We start from the raw sequence: 21,031 nt of genomic DNA, 5'->3' as shown, positions 1-21,031 counted from the left end.
GGAAATTTGTATAGCATAATGACCAAAAAAGGAACCCAAAAGGAACCCCCCCAAAAAAGAACCAAAGTGCACTTGAAAATGGCAAAAACTTGAAAATATAAGTTAAATGGGACACAAAGGTGCATTTTCAAGGATTGCATTACAAAAAGTTAATGTTACATGGGCCCTTTAAGCCTGTTCTTTCCACAAAGCAAGTTGCATAATTGTATTCCATTACAGAAAATGTTTGTTGCCTTTATTTGTTTTACAAAAGAATCTAATCAAAGGATGTTTAGAATGTCAAATTTGGTGCTCCGGTTTCTTTCTAGTACAGCCCTTTCTTTTCACTTGTCACGTCCCTTTTGGATTTCTTTCAATCCGGATCATTATTGAAATTACTTCACGCCCACGCGCTAAATATCAAGTGTTAATGAGTACATCAAGGATTCTTTCTTTCTGTAGTACGAGCGGGGAGTACGACCTAGTTTGCGCTTTGTGAGCAGACTTATGGAGGCGCTTTGCAGACTTCACTTCACCTAGTGTTATATAATCGGGCATTTTACTTTTCAAAATAAGATGTGCAGTGTGTATACCGAAGTTACCGTAAGATGGGCCTACTGTATGCATCATGTCACGAATCTTGAATTTAAATTGTGGTGGCTACTACAGCTTATTTAGCATGTACATGTATACATATGTGATGCGATCAAGCTAAATGAGTCGTTTGTCGACCCCGGTCAATTTTTTTTTATTACAGATTTGAAAGCAGCACAATCTCAGCATTACTTCTGTGAAAACTGCATGCTGATACCACCTTTAGTTAAAAAATTATGGAAGTCGGGACACCAAGAGATGTAATGAAGTGATGTGATGAAGTAGCCCTATTTTGGCCTGTATCTTCAAATGAAAATTCCCGACAAACGACTCATGAAGCTTGATCGCATCACATATGTTGTCATATATTTCTAAGTTGTCTACATGCTTTTCCAGTTGTCCACATGAAGTTGAGCACCCCTTTCGTGTATGGTATGATCCGACTGCAAATTACCACACAGGTTGTCTGGAAAGAAAGGAGTGCAATGATTGGATTGAAAAAAGAATCCCCTCTTTCCTCTCATCCAATCAAAAGAATTGTTGCATCGTTGGAAAGAACATTTTGTGCAGTTTATTTTACCATGGGATCTGGCTCAGCATGATAAACAGAACAATTTTGCTGTTTAATTTTAGAGAACGAACCCCCCCCCCGAAAATAAAATGCCCAGAAAGCGTGGTGACCTCAAAATAATTTGTTGGTTTGTTGTAAAAAAAGAAATTCGTTTTGTTTTTTGATGTTTGCAAATGTTTAATATTACCTTTAAATGTCTGCACCACTATATGAAATGAGACCTTATCAAGTGCTTTTGCTCAGATGTAACCTATTAAATACTGTGTCGGTTATTTTTTTCCATTGATGCACTTCAATATTTAGTATCTGATAAATTAAAAATTAAGAAAGATATATTCTACCTTTTTGCTCTGAGTTTGAAGATATCAACAACCAGTTCACATTAAAAAAATGATTTGCCAAATAGTTGCTGGCAACCTGTGTCTGGTTATGAAAAGGTGGAAAGAATGTTGCAACCTGACACAGCTTTTTTCTTCATATATCATCTCAATAAACGTCAGTCATTGCTAAAATGTTGAAAAGACATGAATCTGGGAATGAGAAACATTTCCAAGTTTGTAAGGAAATACTCGGATATTTTGTTTGACTCTCCATAGACTTTGTACACAACCACTGAAGTGGCGTCTGGATACTACATTCTTTCCGAGAAGGTGGCTGTACCTTTAGATTGCAACCTGAATCCTAACAGTTCCCTCACCAGTATTTGTACTTTAGCCCATAAACAAATTAGTCACACAAACAAACTACAAAGCTGTAATAAAAAAAACTGCCAATACCACCCAGTTATACTGTAAGCCATAGCATAATTCATGTGTGGAGAATTGACTGTTTTGCTAACCAAGCGAAGTCATTGCCAAATCAAGCATGTCACCGTCTTCAAGTACCCACTGATCCTGCTTAATCAACCGTAAACTGGGATTACAGAGCCAACAAAACCTGGTTATTAATGTGGGAAGTCGCTGTTTAATCAGGCTTAATGGATTGCCTAATCAGGCTTAATGGGGGTTTGTTTAGCACATAGGCTTTTGCTTTGATGTTTTGATTCAGGGGAGTGGTGTTTAAACTGTGTTTGTGTGTGGGAAGCTATATTGGGGCTGTTTTGTTGCAGGTTGTTTGTAAATCTTGGAGGGATTATTGTACTTTGTGTGGACTGTGTGTAATCATGCTTGCATGTATAAGAAGGTTACCAACACATTTATGGAACTTCTGGTTGGTAGTAATCGCTCGTTGGAAATGATTTTTGATTTCTGAGATTCTAAGAATTAAGAAGCACTGAACTGCTATCTTCTATTTACATAAGCTAAAGTTGTCGAAATTAACGATGGAGCTACATGTATACTGTACTGCATATATGCCTTACATGAAAAACCACTAAGCTTAAATTGTTTTCAACTTCATTGACTGCTGTTGGCATAGAGCAAGGAATGGTTGCAACTGTGTTGTTATGCTGATTGTGGTGTATCTTAAAAGCTATAGGAGACGCCATAGAGCAAGGAACAGAGTCCTTGCTCTCTTGAGACACTGACACAACTGTCACATCATAGATGAATGGTCACTCTTTCTATTCCTTACAATTTTGCCCGAAGTCACAGGAAGTTACAAGAAAGGGGGCATTTATGAGGAATTGAAAAGTGAAAATTTCAGTGTTTTGCAGCAGTTTTTTTTCTCTTTCAAAACGCTTGCAGTTGGCGCAGTTTTCTTACGGAAGATTCAGCGTGAATCACCTGCACATTCCCGGCCCTTTGTTTTCTTTCCCCCCGCGCCATCTCAAAAGGAGCCCCTCTCGCGGCCCGTCTTTCCTCTTTTCACTCTCGGCCAAAATTGCGGGAGCTCTGGCGAGCTGTATGGGCCCCACCACAGCAACCCGACACCAACACGCCTCGAGGCAATCCGCACTACTCAGCCCAAGAAAAAATTGGCAAGCACACGCTGAGGGAGATGAAAATCAAGAGAGAAAGAAAGAAGGAGAGAAAGACTAAGAGAAAGAGAGAGAGAGAGGGTGATGGAGAAAGGAAAAAAATGGCACGGCAAGTTGCCGGCTGAGGGAAGAAGAAAGCGCGTAGGTCCGGCGTTGGTGCCTGTTTTGGACTTCCTCGACCCCATCTTCAACGGCCCGGCCAAGGCCTGCCTGAGCTTTTTGTTCTGGAAGTCAGCCATCGCTGAAGCACCCTCATGTCCCTCTCGCAGGCCCATACATTTTCTACAATAGGTTCTAGTTACAGCATTGGAGAGGGCTGAAGAGGGCCTGGGACAGTATCGCGCTACGCCGGCAACGCGGTCGTGTAATGGATCCGCGCCGTGATCGCGCCAACCCGAAAAAATGAAGAGGATATCATCGTACATACCATGGAAGGCTGTGGTTCGGTCCCCGGCACCTCACCCATTCAGAAAAACCTTGATACATTCCCTGGTTAAGTTTAGATTCCGTCTCCCCACCCCCGAAATGATTTCAGGAGAAAAAGTCAAAGTCATTGACAGATCACATTCAAGCTATCACTTAACAAGTACACCGTGCATTCTTTTTTTTTTTATCAGACTGAACATCTTTTGTTATTGACTTACGATGACATGTTTTGAGTTGTTGGGAATGGGGTGGCCGGTTGTATGGAGTAGTGATCAAATTCAGCATTTGGTGTTTATAAATGGATGCGTGCAATGATGGTGGTGTAGATGGCCGTTGTGGAGTGAGTATCATATGAATTCCACTCAGTGTTTTGGCATGCAAGCATGACAACTCCAGTTTGGAGTTGAGTTTTTACGGATGCATTAAGCCACACTATGCAGATGACTGTGACCGTAACCGTACCCCTCGCACTAAATGATTTACTCAACGAATTGCTTAACAAATTTTTTTTTTTTTGGCAAGCGATGGTGGGGGAACAGTTACAAATGAGCGTTTGTGCTGTTGGCATTGTAACCAGATAAGAATGGGGCTTTTGTATTATTCAGTTTGCATAGCATCTTCACTGGTCAGTGCACTCCATTTGTGTGTATAATAATTGCCCAAAAATAATAATAATGTTTTTCCGTAGACCTCTTCAGTAATGTTGAAAGTTATCTTTTTAAAACTTTGTTGGGAATTAGTTGTTTTAGTCAGTGTTCTTCAAATGAAAAGATGACTAACACAGTACCATAGGATTTAAACTGTTTTGAGATAAAAGTTTCAACAATTTTGACAACTTTTTTTTAGTGTGTAAGCCATCGATCAGGTAACAGTATGTACTTTATTTAATATCATTCTGATGTTATTGAGGCTTTTGTATTGTTTTTATTGTTTCTAATGCAGTTTTCTGTAGTTCCTGATTTCCCATTAGGTTCCGTAAATTGTTATCAGTTTGACATGTACTTGCACACTTACAATACCCCAAAGGTACATGTAAATTGATAATTTCCTTATTTAAATTAATTTTTGGTTTAATGGGACAAGCTTCCCAAAAACAAACCGAGTTGCAAAAATGTCTTTCATGATAAATACATGTACGGACAAACAAGAACGAATTCCCGGATTAAAAAAATCATGGGTACTCTGCTCACTCACGTGGTATTGTTTTTATCGTCCGCGTTCTTTTATCTTCCCTGTATGGTAATGATCCTGAAACCGGGCCCCGCATGTCATTTACATAACTGCCTCATTACAAGGTCGAAATATGCGGGCGTCGCACTAATTTCACCTCATGCAAAATGCAAGACAGGGATCTCAACATGCGCGAGAGTTGGATGGGCGAACATGTCCATTCTTAAGGCCTTGCCTCGGGCCAAAAGTGTTGGGATGTGTGGAGGCGAAACGGTTGCACGGGGTCCTTGCCTTCCGTGGAACTGGGATGGGGTTTATCCAAAGAAAAAAAAGAGGAGAGATATTTCTGCTTTGGAAAGGCTCGTATGCTAAAGAGGATTTTTTGGAATTAGAGCAGGATCAAGAGAAGGAATGGAAGGATGGAGATGTCTAGCGGGGATCCCTGGGGAAGGGGATTCGGGGGCTTTTGTTTGCGAGGTTTGATGGAAAAAAGAACTAGTTCTTACATTGTATACTTGGTGATGGTGATGGGGATGTGAGGACGTGCAGCAAGTAACGTCCACTCTAGATGAAAAGAGATTTTTTTTCAATTTGTAGGCAAATAATCAAGTTGACTTTCTTACATACATACACTACATATAACAATACAAAGATAAGAACACAGAGAACAGTTGATTTCATCGGGGATAGCCTAGAAAGCCAATTGCAGAGGCTTGTTTCCATCGAGTACCCATAAGTAATCCATTATCAATAGCCGCATATATCATAGCCACATGAAAAGGTTACTGCGGAGAGGCCATTGTTTTTGCAGTGCATCATGGGCAAAAAGCCCACGTCCAATGAAATACATTCTTAGCATTTTTATTGTGACTTATCCTCTCGAATTGCAAGAAAGTAACAGTTTTAATCGAAAAAATAAGCACCAAGCAGTGGCACTATTAATAGTGTCCAGTCCATGAGCAAACAAGTAAACAAAAGACACAAACCGCATGTAAACACATTGAAATGTATATTGCACTACTAGAGCGCTAACGCCTAATTCTCTTGCATTAAAATACTTCTGTAAGCGTCCTGGTTGCAAACATTTTCAATTCATGTGCATGTCCATAGAATATATTTAAAATTGATGTAACTGAATTCTCATGATATGCTCTTTAAGGTACATTAAACATGAGCGTATTAGACGCAACAAGCATGTTATAAGGCACGCTATGAACAAAAACAATCAATACGGTGCATGTACGCTTAATTGTGCATAATTGTCGCTGCAGAGCAAAAATAAAACACTTCAATTTTGGGTTAATCAATGTGGATAATGTTGGTGTAGAATTATAAAATACAGATATGCAAATGGCTATACACAAGCCGTACAGAATTTGGACTTTTCCATTGGTTTGTTAGAGTTAGCTCTCTAGGAATTTAATATAGCTCTACTGTTAAAATTATTTCTTGCAAATGAGGAAAATTCATTGTTGTTGTCAATGAGGTGTTTGTGAAATTGAATCCTAAAAATGCAAATCATTTACACGGATAATGCGTAACACTAAGACAGAAATGATGTAAGAAATGCAGTAAGACGTGCTCCCCTGCACGGTATATGTCTGCCACACGCTTGTCCCAGAACTGTCCCGGCGACAGACCGAGAAACGCACCGGAGCAATATAATTCACTTGACGGACCGCGGAGAAATTTGAATTGACAGCTCCACAATGGCTGCGTTAATCTAAACCTTCCCACTCTCTGTGCTAATCACTTTTGCCTTCGGGACAAAACCATTTTTTGATTACAAACACCGATATTGCTTTGACTTGTGGGATTTTTTAGACCCTTTTTTATTTTTGGTTTCCCCATAACTGTCAAATTGCAGGCTTGAAGCAGTATATCATGTTATTCTTACAGTAGTTTGCATCAATGTATGTAGCAAGCGGACTTTACACATGTATCTTATTAACTAGGATCACATAATATGCAATAACTGGTACAATTTGTTTTGCCTAAACATTTTTGTAAATCACAGTGATAAGAATCATTTTTTGTGTATAGTCCTTTTCTCCAAGTGTTTTATTTGAGTTTTAATTATTTCTTGTCACATGACTGAATCACTCGGGGGTTATTGCACTAGTATTCAAACTCATTTGTGTGTGTGTGTGTGTGGGGGGGGGGGGGGGGGTTCCCCCACATTTTCAATTTATGTGCTAAATAATCACATTTTAAAGAGCCATTTCACCTCTTCTCAATAAATTTGGACTAGCAATTCACTACTATAATGCAATATGGAGGTACTCTACAAATTTGAGCCGAGTGCAGACAGAATTAAGCTCATGGAAATCAATTTTAAAAGTGTTGAAGTCACCCTACCTTAGCCCCTTTTCCATCGCTCAAATTTTCTTTATCAAACTAGAGTTTCCTTTTTACACATGATTGAAATGGTCGAACAAGCAAACTGTGAGTTCCTTTCAATTGTCCATTATGTGGCGCACTTCAAACGATCACTGCGAGCCATGCCGGCCGGCCGGCCTTGTCCGGAACATCCCCCACTCCTGCGGAGAGCTAAGAAAGTAGCCGCTAGCCTCAAACCACCTGAGCCTGGGCATATCTCGAGGCCATTAGCGGCTCTGTCTCACTTCACCAAAGAAGGGGGAAATAAAGGATTCCCCCTCAACTTCTCTCTTCAGCAGGTTCTCACAAGATGAGGGCTTCGCAGTTCATTCAGATACTCGAGCAACAAACAAAACCAGTGTGCTTCAATAACCCATGTGAAGAAAAAGATAGGATATACATGTAGGGTGCAGACTTTCAAAACTATAGATTTGATTCAGCAGTTGAACTCCAAATTGTACATTGGATTCGGCATACAAACTTTCAAAATTGTGGATTTGAGACTAGGGGTGTGACCGGGTACCCGGGTCCCGACATTTGAAACGGTTTCCAAGAAAAGTCTGAAGGCAGCATGGTGGGTAGCCTGCCAATAGAGATATTTGTGTTATCATGTACAAGGAAAAAGCTGATATTGTAGAAACAGACTTAAATTAATGCAAAATCATATCTAACAGTAAACAAACATGCACTTTAACCTATAACCTCCCAACTCTAACAAAATCCATCCCCCCCCCCCCCCCATTTTGGTTGATTTTGGGGGACTTGGTCATGCAGGCCTGGTTTCACTAAATACTGACGGCGTTATTGGCGTATGATGGACTTGGGCCTGAAGGCCTAAAGCAAAGCGTGCATTGGAAGCAGTGTGATTGATGGATTTTGGCGGACTTGGTCCAGTACTTAGTAAAAGACGGCAGGGAGTTAGGGTTAAAGTAGAATATGTTTGTTTGGGATTTACATGAAATATTTGTAGGAGGCAGGAGTGCATTTTTGTTAATTGTAGGCCCCTATGCATGAACAAGCTGTACATGTATGTAATTAACATGTGAATGAGTTGGATATTGAAAGAACTTTTCGAAACCCACACTTTACATGTGTGTGTCCGTGAGATTCCATGAAACGTAAGCAACAAAATGTGCACAAAATGGTGGCATTATCCGACAATATTTCTTTCACGTCCATGTTCCTATAACGTGGGCACCTGTCTCGCCATAGTGCAACGACTTCCGAGCACAGAACCGGCAACCTTCGTTTCTTTAATGGATTAGCATTTTGGCTTAGCTCTTGAATCGCACTTTGCCTTTGACCAATCTGCAGTGGCCTACTTTTCCTCTTTTTATCCCCTTTCTCTTCTCTTTTTCTATAGAATCTCTCTCTTTTTCCCCCCTACTGTCCCAGCATTTGATTATTTCTTGTGTGGTTTTTCCAAGCCCGGGACTTTAAGAATCCCTCGGTTCCCCGCCACTTTTTTTTTTATTTCGCCAGTCGGTCTTGGTGAGCAGCGCAGAGACTCGACGAGGGGAAAAGCTGGCTTGAATACGGAGGGGAGGTCGTCTATTGTTGGGGCTAAGGCGCTAGCTGAATGCCATGCCTGCGGGCAAAAAAAAAAAAACGGGAAAAAAAAAGATTGCTGGCCAGATTCGCTCGTCAGCTGCATTGACCGGGGAACGAATGATCAAAACAAAATAACTGCCCACTTTTTTTCCCGCCCTTTTCATGTATTTTTCACACTTTCTTCCCTTGGAATTATAATATTTTCACTATTGAAATTGAAAACAGGGCAAAAGGCTTTTCATCGTTTTCAGGAGTACAGATCTTTTCTTCAAGAATTTCTGTGAAACACTGATTTTTGATTTTGTGGAATCGTGTTACATAATAAAAAAAGAGCTGCTTTTCGTCTACATGTTGTCTATTTGAAATTAGTTGTCGAAAGAGGTGTCAACATTTGGAAGAACTTCCAATAACCTATAACATGTTGACAGCTAATTTACATGCACACGTACTTGCCAGTACATGAAATTTGCATACACTGTAGCTGTTCATGGGCCAGAAAATGAATGATTGAAACAATGTTAGCACCCCGATGTAGTAAATTCCATAAAATTGTACGTTTATCCCTTTGTACACTTACTTAATATAGCAGCCAAACTTTGTTTGTTTGGAGCAATTACTGAAATTCCTTACGAGGCCAAATTAAACAAATAAACCAGTTTCTCGTCCAGACCCACTTCCTTTTTTTCCAGCCCGACTCCGTTTTGTCCCTTTAAATTAATACATTTGCTTTATTTTGTCAATATTGTCAATATATTGTCTTTTTATTTGTTTCTAAGGAAACTGTAGCTATGTGGAAAGGGTTGGCTCCTTTGGACACATTTTTGTATCAGAAGAATCTTGGAAAATCCGTCATTGTGGACAAAAAAAGAAAAGAACAAAAAGCTTTTTCCAAATTTCCATCACTTTTCTGAAACATAGACACTTCTGACAGACACTTTATGAAGGCCTTATTCAAGTAAACATCAACCAACAAACCAACCAATAATATAATCCTGACTATATTCTCACAAATCTTATCCAAGTGTCATGTGACCAAAATGGGCAGGATCGGCCCATCTCCAAAATTGTGGAATTTTTCGGAATTTATTTCTTGTTGACACTCCAATGTGTTCATGATAACTCAGGAATTTCCGGATGTAACATGTTTTTTGTTTTTATTAATACCGACAAAACACCTGGACATGATCATGCTTGGTAGCAGTGCTGACAATTTTGAATTCATCAAATTAATGTCACTTAACATTATGCTTAGCATGAATTTCATAAAAGTATCTGTTTTCAATGTCCATTTAGAAGCTGTGCCTCCAGTATGCACTTGCATGAGGGAAAGGCTTTGCTGTGTCATATTATATTTTGAATAATTGAATGTGAGGGTTACCTGTCCTACTATATATTAGGCCCGGCCCACAGTCCACATGAGCCACAAACATGTGTAACTCTCCAATGCCACATACTAGATGTTCCAGATGCACGTGTCATTTCTGTTAATTCTATAAATTTAGGGTCCAAAGTGTGACATTTTTCCTGTCCCTGTTACCCTTGATACTTTGTAATTGATCATTCAAGTATCATTTTAATGTAGAATGACTTCAAACAAGTTTTTATTTGTTGGTTAGGTAGTTCACGATTCATAATCACTCTTGGGAGACGGCTGTGTTAAGGAGTGCATCAGAATTATGTTACAGGGACAGGGGAAAAATGGACCCCAAATTTATAGAATGACCATGTGAGCGCACTCATGTCCAACATTGATCACTGCTTAAAAGAGGATAGGCCTATAGTTTCCAAAAAGCTGAGATTGTTCAGTTCCAGATCTGGCAATAATATCAATATGGAGATCTATTCATTGCACATCTTGAATGATCCAGGCTGAAAATTGTAGTGTTAATTTTAATATCTCTTGGGCTAATCGATTTTTTTTTAAATTAATTTGGCAGAATGTGGGGCACTGCCCAGTCTTCTTTGTTCAATCATGAATTGGATGAAAAGACATTTGAACTTCTGCCTGTTGTTCATTACATGTAGCCATTGTAGGTGTCTGTCCATAAAGAACTACTGAGGAGTGAATGCTTTCTTTGCAAGAGAACCTTATTTGTTTACGTGTAGTTTGGTAGTAAGCTGTGCTGTGTCATGGCATAGACCACTGGTGACCATCAACTACACGGATTGACCACACTCAGGATGTCAGTTTCTCCTTGGAATCACCCAGTTTTGTTTGGCATCCCTGCTGTGTCAGGAGCCTTATCACCCTGTTACCTTGTTTCAACTTGGTCTGTTTACCTCTCAGGCTCAAGTTGGATTACCGAGTCTTTATCCTTAACTCTTGGCCAGTACAGCCTGAACGCAACCTCCCACCACAATGGAGGCACCAGATTCCTGCCATGTTGTTGTTTCCCTTCCCCTCGAGGTTGTCTGCGACGATCAGTTACCTGTTGGTATGCCTTCTCCCTCCGCTATCATGGCGCAGAAATTTGTTTTCCTGTCGGCTCAAATTTGAGGCCTTAACCTCAAGTCAGGCGGGGAAGGCTACGGGTCAGCTTTTGTGTTTGGGGGTATCGGGAACAGGGTCAGAAGTTGGCCAGCCCGCGCCTCCACTCGGTCGCCGAGTTCTCCTCGGTGTGAGTTTTCAGTCCCGCTTTCAGTCCCCGGTGTAGTTTTACTGCTCGCCGGAGTTTGGTTTCGACGAGGCTTTTGTCCTCGTGTGTAGTTTCCCCATTCCTGTGGATGTACACCCCCCGACACTGCCACCGAAAAAATTCACTTTCCGTTCTCTTTCACCCTAGCTTCAAAGTCAATAGGTAATCTAAACAAGATTTGACGGGTTTTTGTCCGTCTCTTCAAACTTGGCTTTTATTCTCGCTTGGTAAATTGCTTTTGTTCACCTGGGCATCTGATGGATACTGTTTCCCCGCCGCCTTTTGTGCCGTCCCGGCGATGTTTGTGAGACATTTGTAAACCATGGTCTGATTCTTTTCTACAGAGCCATTTTAATCGTTGAACTAATAGTTTGCGGTCACTTCACAGGAAAGTACTTCTTTATATTGGAACATTGGAACAAAATCTGAATGGTATTTGAATGAATTCGGAATGTTTTTGAGGAATACATGTATTTCTTTCTGAATTCATTTCTCACGGTAGAGTGTCACTTCTTCATGTACATGTATGTGTTATCAAATCAGGAATTGTTGCTCTTTGGCTTTTCTGCAAACTTTGAAAAAAAGCCTTTGTTTTTGTTCTGATTTTCTTCTTCTTCTGCTTCTTCTTCTTGTTCTTGTTCCCACAAATCCCGTAAACTTTGTACATATTTAATTTTACCCATATATTTTCTTCTGGGGTCCACTTCCCCCTCATTCTAAGACAGAAAACTTTCATTTGTTGTGTTCTCTGTTTTGAGAAGCATTTAACAGTAGTCCAGCACATTCCTGTTGACAAAACTTGTGGATTGTCGGTATTAACCAGAAACTTTCATCACTCAGATGCATGTTAAAAGAAATTCCACAAATCTGAAATTGAAACAGTTGTCAAACTAAAAATCATGTGTTTCGTTTGTTTAATTGTTAAAGTTTTACTTTACCTTGTAGAACACAAGTTGGACATAGGGTTCTTAATGCACATAGTTCATTCAAAATGTTTCAGTTTATTATGTGAATGAAATTGAAACAACAACATTTCTGTCTTAATGATTTCCGTTCGATCATTGTGTTTGGCATACCAATGCCTTTATACACTGACAATGTCTATACAGAAAAAAAAGAAAGAAGAAAGAAAGAAAGAAAAAGAAAAGAAAATCTAGTTTCGGTTTAACTTTGCACCGGGAAGTGAACTCTGCCGGTATTCCTCGGAATAACTGGGTGAAACAAGACCGCGACGTCTAAAGTTTCCATTTTTAATTAAAGTCTGCTTCCTGAATTTGTTTGTGCAGTTTTCTCCCTGAATTTTTTGGGTTTGGTCAGAGTTGGGGCAAGGTCAAGGGGAGGGAGGGGGGCCTTTTTGAGGGGAGTGGTTTAGCACAGAATTTGTGGGAGGGGTAGAGGAACCAATTGGAAACATTTTGCAGGTCCCAGAGGGACAGCCTAGTATATCCTCTTTGTATCTAACTTCCTGACTGACTGACCGACTGACTGACGTGCGACTTTAATAGGCTGGTTGTAGACTTCGGAAGAGAGCCGGGCAGTTCTATTGTATAGGATTATCCCATAATCCGACCCATTGTGTAGACTAGATGCATGAAAAGACTTCCAATGAATAGCCATTCTGAGTACAATTTGTGTGCCTTCTGGAAGCGGCTTTTGCTTGTCTTGTTTGGCAAGAAACTCCCTAAATTATCAAAGTGTTAACTCAGTGGCATATTCCTTATTTGGGAACTTAAAACTTTCAAAACTAATCAAGCTCAACGTAAAGTATCCGATTAAGTAATCCAAGTAAAGTATTGGTGAATTATCCACCACTATCAATTGATAGTTAGTCATCAGCCTATTCTTCAGTATCGACATATGCACATCCACAATCCACAGCTTTAAGTATTTGAACCAATCTGGACAACTATCCACAACTATGCATGCCGAGTGAATATCAACTGGTCTCAACAACTGTATATTTGAGGGCCTAATGGTTTGATGCTAGCAGGATCTGTGCCTTAGACAAAGAACCTTTTAGGGGTAAAAAAACGTTAGGCCAGGCTCTTACTTTTTGGATTTGGATATTTCAGGCCAATCCAGTCAGTAAGCAGTTTGCAGCATTTTATTTTTTTTATTTCCAAAAATTCTTTTCAATTGCTCATGTTCATCTTTGTGCACTCTCGAGCATCTGCACGTTTGAAAAGTCAATTGAACATGTTCTCTTGAAACGTTTGTCAAACGATACCAATAAATTCCCACGTGGAATAAACTCTGTCCAATCAAGCACCAACGAAACTCCAACCAATCAAATCCACTTCAACTTCGTCCTAAATTCGGTAGCGCTGTGTCTCAAAATTCCCCCCTCCCGATTCCCCCCCCCCCAACTCAATCCCCAGACCACCTTCACCTCACTGACAAGGTTAACCTTACTGCTTGGCTGACTCCGTAGAAAATGAAACATAAACAACTCCGGCTCTGCTTTCTTTGTGGTGGGGCCAGCCAGTCCCGAATGCCAAGCCAAAGAAAGCTGCCAAGACCTGGGAACTTGCCAGCTTATTTTGTTTAATTTCACGGCTCTTGAATTTGCAGAGGAAGTTCATTTATAAAAAGTCGCTTGCAAAGGTGATTTTGGAATAAGGCAGCATGGGTGGCGCAGTGCGTAAAGCGCTCGACTGTCACTGCCGTGGCCCGGGTTCAATTCCTGGCTGGGTTCAAATATGAGTGGAGTTGTTCGTTGATTTTCTCCTGTGCCACAAGGGTTTTTCTCCGGGTTCTCCGGTTTTCCTTCCTCTGCAAAAAAAATCAACATCTTCAATCCCTGGCAGTGCTCTATGGTAAGACATGGGTCGTATGGCTGCTGCCTAAGGTGCCTGTACATGGCTGCAGCTTATATTGTATTGCTGCATCCTTTGCAATTCAGCTTCTGCTGCAGGTAAAGGACAATTACCCCCCCCCAAAAAAAAATGGTTTTATTTATTTTATTTAAATGGATGGCCATTACTCATGCAGCTTACAAAAACATGCAGATTAATCCGCGCACCACATCACTGTACATCAGCTGTCCACTACTGGAGAAGGCATCCAGCCAGTCGCTATTAAAGAAAACAATTGGCACAATGCGTTGGCCATTACTGGGGGCTGTCGTGAGTGTACAGTGAGTGGTCGACGTAACAGTTTGAGCCATATTTCAGGGAGACTTAGCAAATTGAAGCTGAAATCAACTCAAGAACAGTCACAAGCTAAAAAACTTTTATATCATATTGTGCTGAGGCCTGTAGCCTGTTTGTGATGCCTAGCAAGCCCGAGATTTGAAGACTATCCGCTCCGTTCATAAGTACCCCCTCACCGGCAAAGGAAGTACAGTTTGGGATGGCCGACCGACGCCATCTTGCCCGACTGCAATATTTTGCCGCGACGCGCGGTTGTACTACTGCGTGTACATAGTACAAATCCCCTGATGTACGTGCGTCACACACAAGGAGTGGTGCGCGTCAACCAGCTAAATGTCCCGCCCATGGGACGTTGTTGCTAGGTAAAAGGGCACCCTTTTTCGTTGGCGCATGGAGCCCATAGGACAAAAAGTATGTGCTGAGCGAAAACCTGCACGGAATCATCAGGCACTAACAATATTCCTCCATGATATTACATAACATTTTGCAACCTGCTTTGTGCATCTTCCATACATTCGGGCTCATTAAAATTAGTAATCTGCCTTTCTTAGACTTCTAATAAGCACAAAAGTTGTGACAAACTCTGCCACAAAAGACTTGCATAAAAGTCTTTGGAAATTATTTTCTTTTTACACCGTACAGGTTTCCTGTTTTACCCCCTGGATTAAGAACGGCCACTGTTACCATCTACTAGTTCAGATCACACATTGGTCAGCTGATGCCACCTGATTGGGTTTCAGGGTGTTGTCTCTAATCACAGTCCTATTTAGCAACAATTAGAGGGGCCCAGTGCACATTGTTTGTGTTCTTTCCTCCTGGGGTTGCAGCCTGCAAATAGTGTGGTGGAAGTCCAGTCTCTGAACCGCAAGCAACAAAACTGATATTTTTTCGTTTTCCGGAAATTTTTGGGAGAAACGGCCTGTGGTGCTTTTCTGAGAAGAGTTTCAGGCGTTGGTTTTTTTGCTGTCACTTCAGGGACTGACGATCGAACACTGTTTTTTATTGTTGATGCGTGCGAAGAGCATGAGCGCCCACAAATTTTCACTGGAAGTTTTTTAAAAAGAATGCGGCATTTAGTCAAAGTAAGTATTTTTTATTAATTTGTTCTCATTGACTTACTTCCAAGAAATGAAAATAGGGACTTGACATTATTGAGTGAAAATCACTTGAATTTTAATGTAAAATGAACTATTCGTAAGAAAAGGAAAAAAAGACACATTCAGTCGTAATTTGTGAGAATTTTATTCTTTATTGTCTTGTTCCTATTTGAGTTTTGGGTGAATTTTTATTCAAATTAGAAAGAATTTAAACTTGTTGGAATTAAGAAGACCTTTGTACCCGTTATGTTTTATCTTGGCATTGAAGTATTTCCTAGCTCTGGATGCAATTCTTTGCTTCATCTATTGTTGTCTGCTTGATAATACCTCGATCGACTGATTATTGTTTTTCATCCATTTTTTTTATTTGTTTGGATTTTTTTAAAATCATTTTAAGTTGTACTTTACTTCTATAAAAAACCTTGTGGTAAATAAGATTATCTTTAGATGGCTGCTGCTGTCATTTTTCCAAGAATTACTCAAAAAGTGAACACAAACGACACTAGCTCAAAGAGTCGGAAAAAAACCTTGAGGTAGAGAGAGAGAGAAAATCTCAAACAAAAAGTTGAAGTTGCTTTGCCCATGTTCTTCAATATATTCAAATGTTTTTATCTCAAATGTTACAAGTTTTCAATTTTTATGTTGTTAGGGATGTCCAATTTCGAATGATTTAGTATTCGATTAGTCGAAACTGTGTTTGACCAAATATTCAGATATTCGAAACTGCCAGCAGCAACCGCGTGCTGAGCGCCGTCAGTTAAAGTTTGCGTTCAGTGATTGATGTGGAGTGTTTTGCAGTTTTAAGGGTTTTAAACTGCTAAAAATTTGAAACTGTATATATTGACCATCTTGGTTTAAATAATCCGTAGATTTTTTTAGACCTCACTATTAATTGTATTCCTCAATCTCATGTGCCAGGCCATCAAATGAAAAAGAAATCATGTCTTTTATGTGTGCCATTTTCCCCGATGGATGTTTTTAGTTCAGTGACTTCACCGAAAAAACATTGTTGAGATTCGCAGGTTTTTTCCTCCCGTAATAATGAGCACTGGTCCATGACAAACAGTTCCCCACATAAATCCCACTAACCTTCACCGAATACCGAAGACTGGCATCCTGGTCCAAAATTGTGCTAGTGCGACGCTGTTACTCCAAACAAGCCTAGTCCGCAGAGCTCTGCGATCCGCTAAATAAATTAGGTAAGTCTACCAATCCATGATAACATTTAGGCAACCAGATGTATGTAGAACACTTGCCCATTTTTTTTTCAGTCGCTTTATTTTCCCCTGTGTATTCCTTTGAATGAGGACGTCGGACAAAAATCTGTCGTCGGCAGTGCTGGCCCGTGATCAAGAGGGGGGTCGTTTGTTCCATGTGTGTCTTCCCATGTTTACCAAGGACAGGATTTCACTCGGTAGAACAACGTGAGACAAAAATCAATGTGCGCTCATGTCTTCCCGTCAGAACCAGCCAGGCTCAAGTGTGGGTATCACTGGCTATGTGCATAGGATACCTTTACAGCTTGGCCTATTGCCGTTCAGCGTTGATAGCCGTGTAACTTTCCCACCCACCCCTCTCAAAAGAAGAAGGAGCTCAGTTTAAATTGTTGGATACACCAGCCCTGATCTCTGATGCCGTATCTTGTTTGGGTCGTGTTCAGTCCGGCCAACTGTGGATATCAACCCTCGGCAAACTGTAAGACCGCAGAAGCTGGTGGTTATTTAAGAGGGACATTACAAATATGGCTACTCTGTTCATAAATTCTGAACTCAGCGGCGTTGGGCAAATGTCGTCACCCGTGGCTGTTATATGACTTCTTCTGTGTCAGGTGGAATTATGTGTCAACTGAAAGTATGACTTTTTTTAGTACCTTCTCTCTCCGGAAATGTCAAGAGTTTAACGTCCACAAAAGATGCCTTTTTGATGTCAATTAGGAGTTACAAAACAGGATGTGGAAATAGGTACTGCATTTGTAATTGATCAGCTGTGACAAGTGTGGTTTTGGCATGATGTGCTTTAAATTAATGATGTACAAATCTGCACTATGGGGGGGGGGAAGAGTGTAAGTGTTGTGAGTTTACAAAAGAGAAATGCCTTTTTTGATGATTCATTTCAATTTCAGTGGTCACTTAAAAGTGCGATCCTTTTGAAGACATTTTAACCCTAACTCCCTACTGTCATTTACTAAGTACTGGACCAAGTCTGGCAAATCCATCAACCACACTGCTTCCAATGCATGCTTTGCTTTAGCATGTTTAGGCCTCCAGGCCCAAGTCATACTCCATCACTGTTTAGCCAAACCAGACCTTCAGGACCAAGTCCCCAAAATCCACCAAAATGGGGGGATAGATTTCGATGGATTTGGGGAGGTTAGGGTTAATTAATGTACAGTACAAGACGAGTACATACACAAATGCAAACAGTGTACAGATACTACAATTTTGACAATGGCAAAATATATCTATTCAAAAGCTTGAAGAGACTTCTCTCTTCCGATTGATTGATTGATTGCTTTTGTCTTTTTTTAAAGCGGTTGTAGTGCAGATCACAGGTTCAAATTAAGCTCTACTTAACTTCTTTGTTTAACCTTTGACTTTTTTTAAGCTAGAAAGATTTTCTTCATCAAACCCTAAAAAGAATTGCAGCGTAGAAATGATAGAGCGACAGCCTTGACAAGTTCGTACAATGTTTGTTGTGCCATTACCCACCAAAAAAAAAAACACTGTCAATTTATCAAATTTGCAGGTGGGATTTTGGTCTCTGATGGAGAATTACAGCAGAGAGCGGCCTTTCCCATCAAGAAAAAAAGCATTAAGATAATGACATTGGGGTTGAATTAAAAAGCCTCCCAAACGCAATCGAGTGATTTGCCAGATGGAGTTTGTGAGAAGGCAGACAAGAGCCAGATATCCCGGCTAATCACTTAGTCTGTGCCCACGACAATCACAGTCAATTATTCTAATGAAATGTGTTCGTGTTAAGCACGGGGAGCCAGGCAAGTCCAGCGGAGAAACAAATCCAGAAAATCGTCGGTCGGATTAGTTTTTAATCTGAAAATGGTTCCAGAGTGGTTTTTGCAGGTGGTCAGAAAAATGTACTTCTGCATTTTGTTTTTCTCAAGAAATCTTGCTGATTTCAAAAGAAAATGAAATCAGGATTTCCAAATAAATATAAGGCCTTGCCCCTGTTAGGATTTCTAAAATTTAAGAGCTGCAGCTTATAGTGCAAGGAAAAATGTGCCCTTTTATTAAAGCGATTAAGTCTACATTTTGTAAACTATAAGAGTATACGTACATGTACTTGTTAAAAAATGGTTCAATTCGAAGTAAATGTCATCAATGTTTTCAACACAATCTCTTCCCACCAAAATTTAAAGGTCGTCACACAAGTGCAGAAGCAAATAATATATCTGGTTGATTTACTTTAGACCAGCTTGTCCAAGTAATTATAATAAAACATGATTCAACACTTTACCCAAATCAAATTCAACACCACTCAAAAAAATTTGCATCTGACAGAAATTTTGCCTAGGGAAATCAATTAGATTACTGTGCTATTTGCAATGCTATTGTTAGCAGTTTCCCTCCTAATATCATTCATTAGCCATGCTTCATTTAACAAGAATATCCCATAAAACCCTCTATGGTACATGTAAAAACCCTTAAGGTGCATTGAAGTACTTATACTCAACCACAAAGTGCTAATGATGTGATCCGGGCCCATTGGCTGTGCTTACTGACAAAATCCCTGCTTATTGCAGCAGAAAATTCCATGCTTACGGGAAGCATTTTTCTTCAGTTAGCAAGGAATTTTGGCTTCTGCACATGCGTACATCCCGTAACTAATTATTTTGTGCTTACAAGGCTAGCACAGAATTTTTTTTGGCTAGCACGGTTAGCTCAAAATGGTGATCGTAAGCGCGGAATTCTGTGGTTAACAGCACCATGAAATCGGGCCCAGATGCTATGCATACATGTTAAAAACATTTCGGATAAATTTAAGCAAATGTGTAGCTTAGCAAGGTATAAGTATTGAAAAGATACCCTTCTAACTTGTTGTCTGCCTTATGTTGTCATCTTACTTGTATGTTCTTCGATGTATAACGCAAATCCAATTTTGCCAGATTCACAGTTGCAGTTTCGTGAGGTACATAGGATGTACACTTGTCTCAGTTGTCTCAGACAAGCAGTATAATTAAAATTGCCAGTTCAATAATCAAAATGAAATTGAAATTAAGTAATTGGTGACTTTCTCTGAAGATGGAAGTGCCAATCTTTCCGGGGAACATTTTTGGATCTCAGTTTACAGAGAATTATATTCTGCGGACTGATCGTTTCGATGGCTGACATGGCTAATATTTTATTTAGGGGAATGATTACACATTATGTGCATGTTATTTTTATTAATATTACATGTATTCATTTTTGGTAATGAAACCAAGGATTCCCAAAAAGCACCCATGGAACTGTAGCTCGCAAGCCTGAAGAAACCTGTAGTGAGGAGACACCGAGAAGAAATTTCAGTTTTAGAGGTGGAAGGAAAACCTCAGAAGAATATCATGGGGAAAACCCACAGACTCACGTATAGGGACAGAAAACCCAATCCACTTGTGGACCAAGGCAGGAATCGAACCCGGACCATAGAGAAGTGGAAGGCGAGGAAAGAAACCACTGCGCCAACCTGACTCCCATGTACATGTGTCCATGCTTTATTTTATTACATGCATTTGTACATGTGCGTGTACACTGTACAGTGTATAATATTTATAGATTCCCCTAAAAAAATTAACTCGGTGCAGTGTCCGAAATGTTGAGTTCCCCAGTTTTTCTCCGAATCATACACATCCATGATGCTATCATAAATTCTTTTATTCAGTGATGATTCTCCACCATGCAATCTTTAAAGTCTTGTGCATGTAATATTTTTGTCCAAGAAAATTTCAAGGCAATGCAGAAAAAAAAATGGGAAAGATGAAGAAAAAAAAACAATCAAAGAAAACAGGAGGGTTACTTAAGATAACATTGCTCGCAGTTATTGCTGACAGCCCCACCCCTTCCGCTTCCTGAATTTGTTTCCCCTCCCAACAGCTCACCCAAGTTTTCATAAACAACCCCGGTCCATCTTGCATATTAATTCCGAAAATGCCGTTATTTCTCTTGGCCCAGGTATTTAGCATGTTCCCGGTGTTTCTTGTTAGGATATTTTGATTGTCACGGTTATTTTCGCACCGGAGAGTGCCACGGTAGAGCCCCGGTTCCGACCGGGTTGGACGGCTGAAGGAGACGGAACATCAACAAAGCGGGGCCATTTGCCGACCCAGTTCCTGCCTTGTAAGTGCCCGAATTCACTCCTCGTTTGTTGTCAGTCATCATAATTCAAATCTCCCAAGATTCCCCTTGTTCAGCAATGTCGTTCTGACAACAATGGTTTGGGGTTGGTCCCGAGAGACGAGGTGTATGCACTTCTTGTAATTCGCTGGTACCCACCATCTTGTCTCTATCCAAAATCCAAAGAGCCGCTGAATGTGAATCTTGTTCACATAATTCTGTTGTAGGAAA

This window comes from Patiria miniata, unplaced genomic scaffold (assembly GCF_015706575.1).
Source record: "Patiria miniata isolate m_02_andy unplaced genomic scaffold, ASM1570657v1 HiC_scaffold_20, whole genome shotgun sequence".
Lineage (NCBI taxonomy): Eukaryota > Metazoa > Echinodermata > Asteroidea > Valvatida > Asterinidae > Patiria > Patiria miniata.
The sequence above is the reverse complement of the archived record's forward strand: the minus strand, read 5'-3'. Positions refer to the sequence as shown.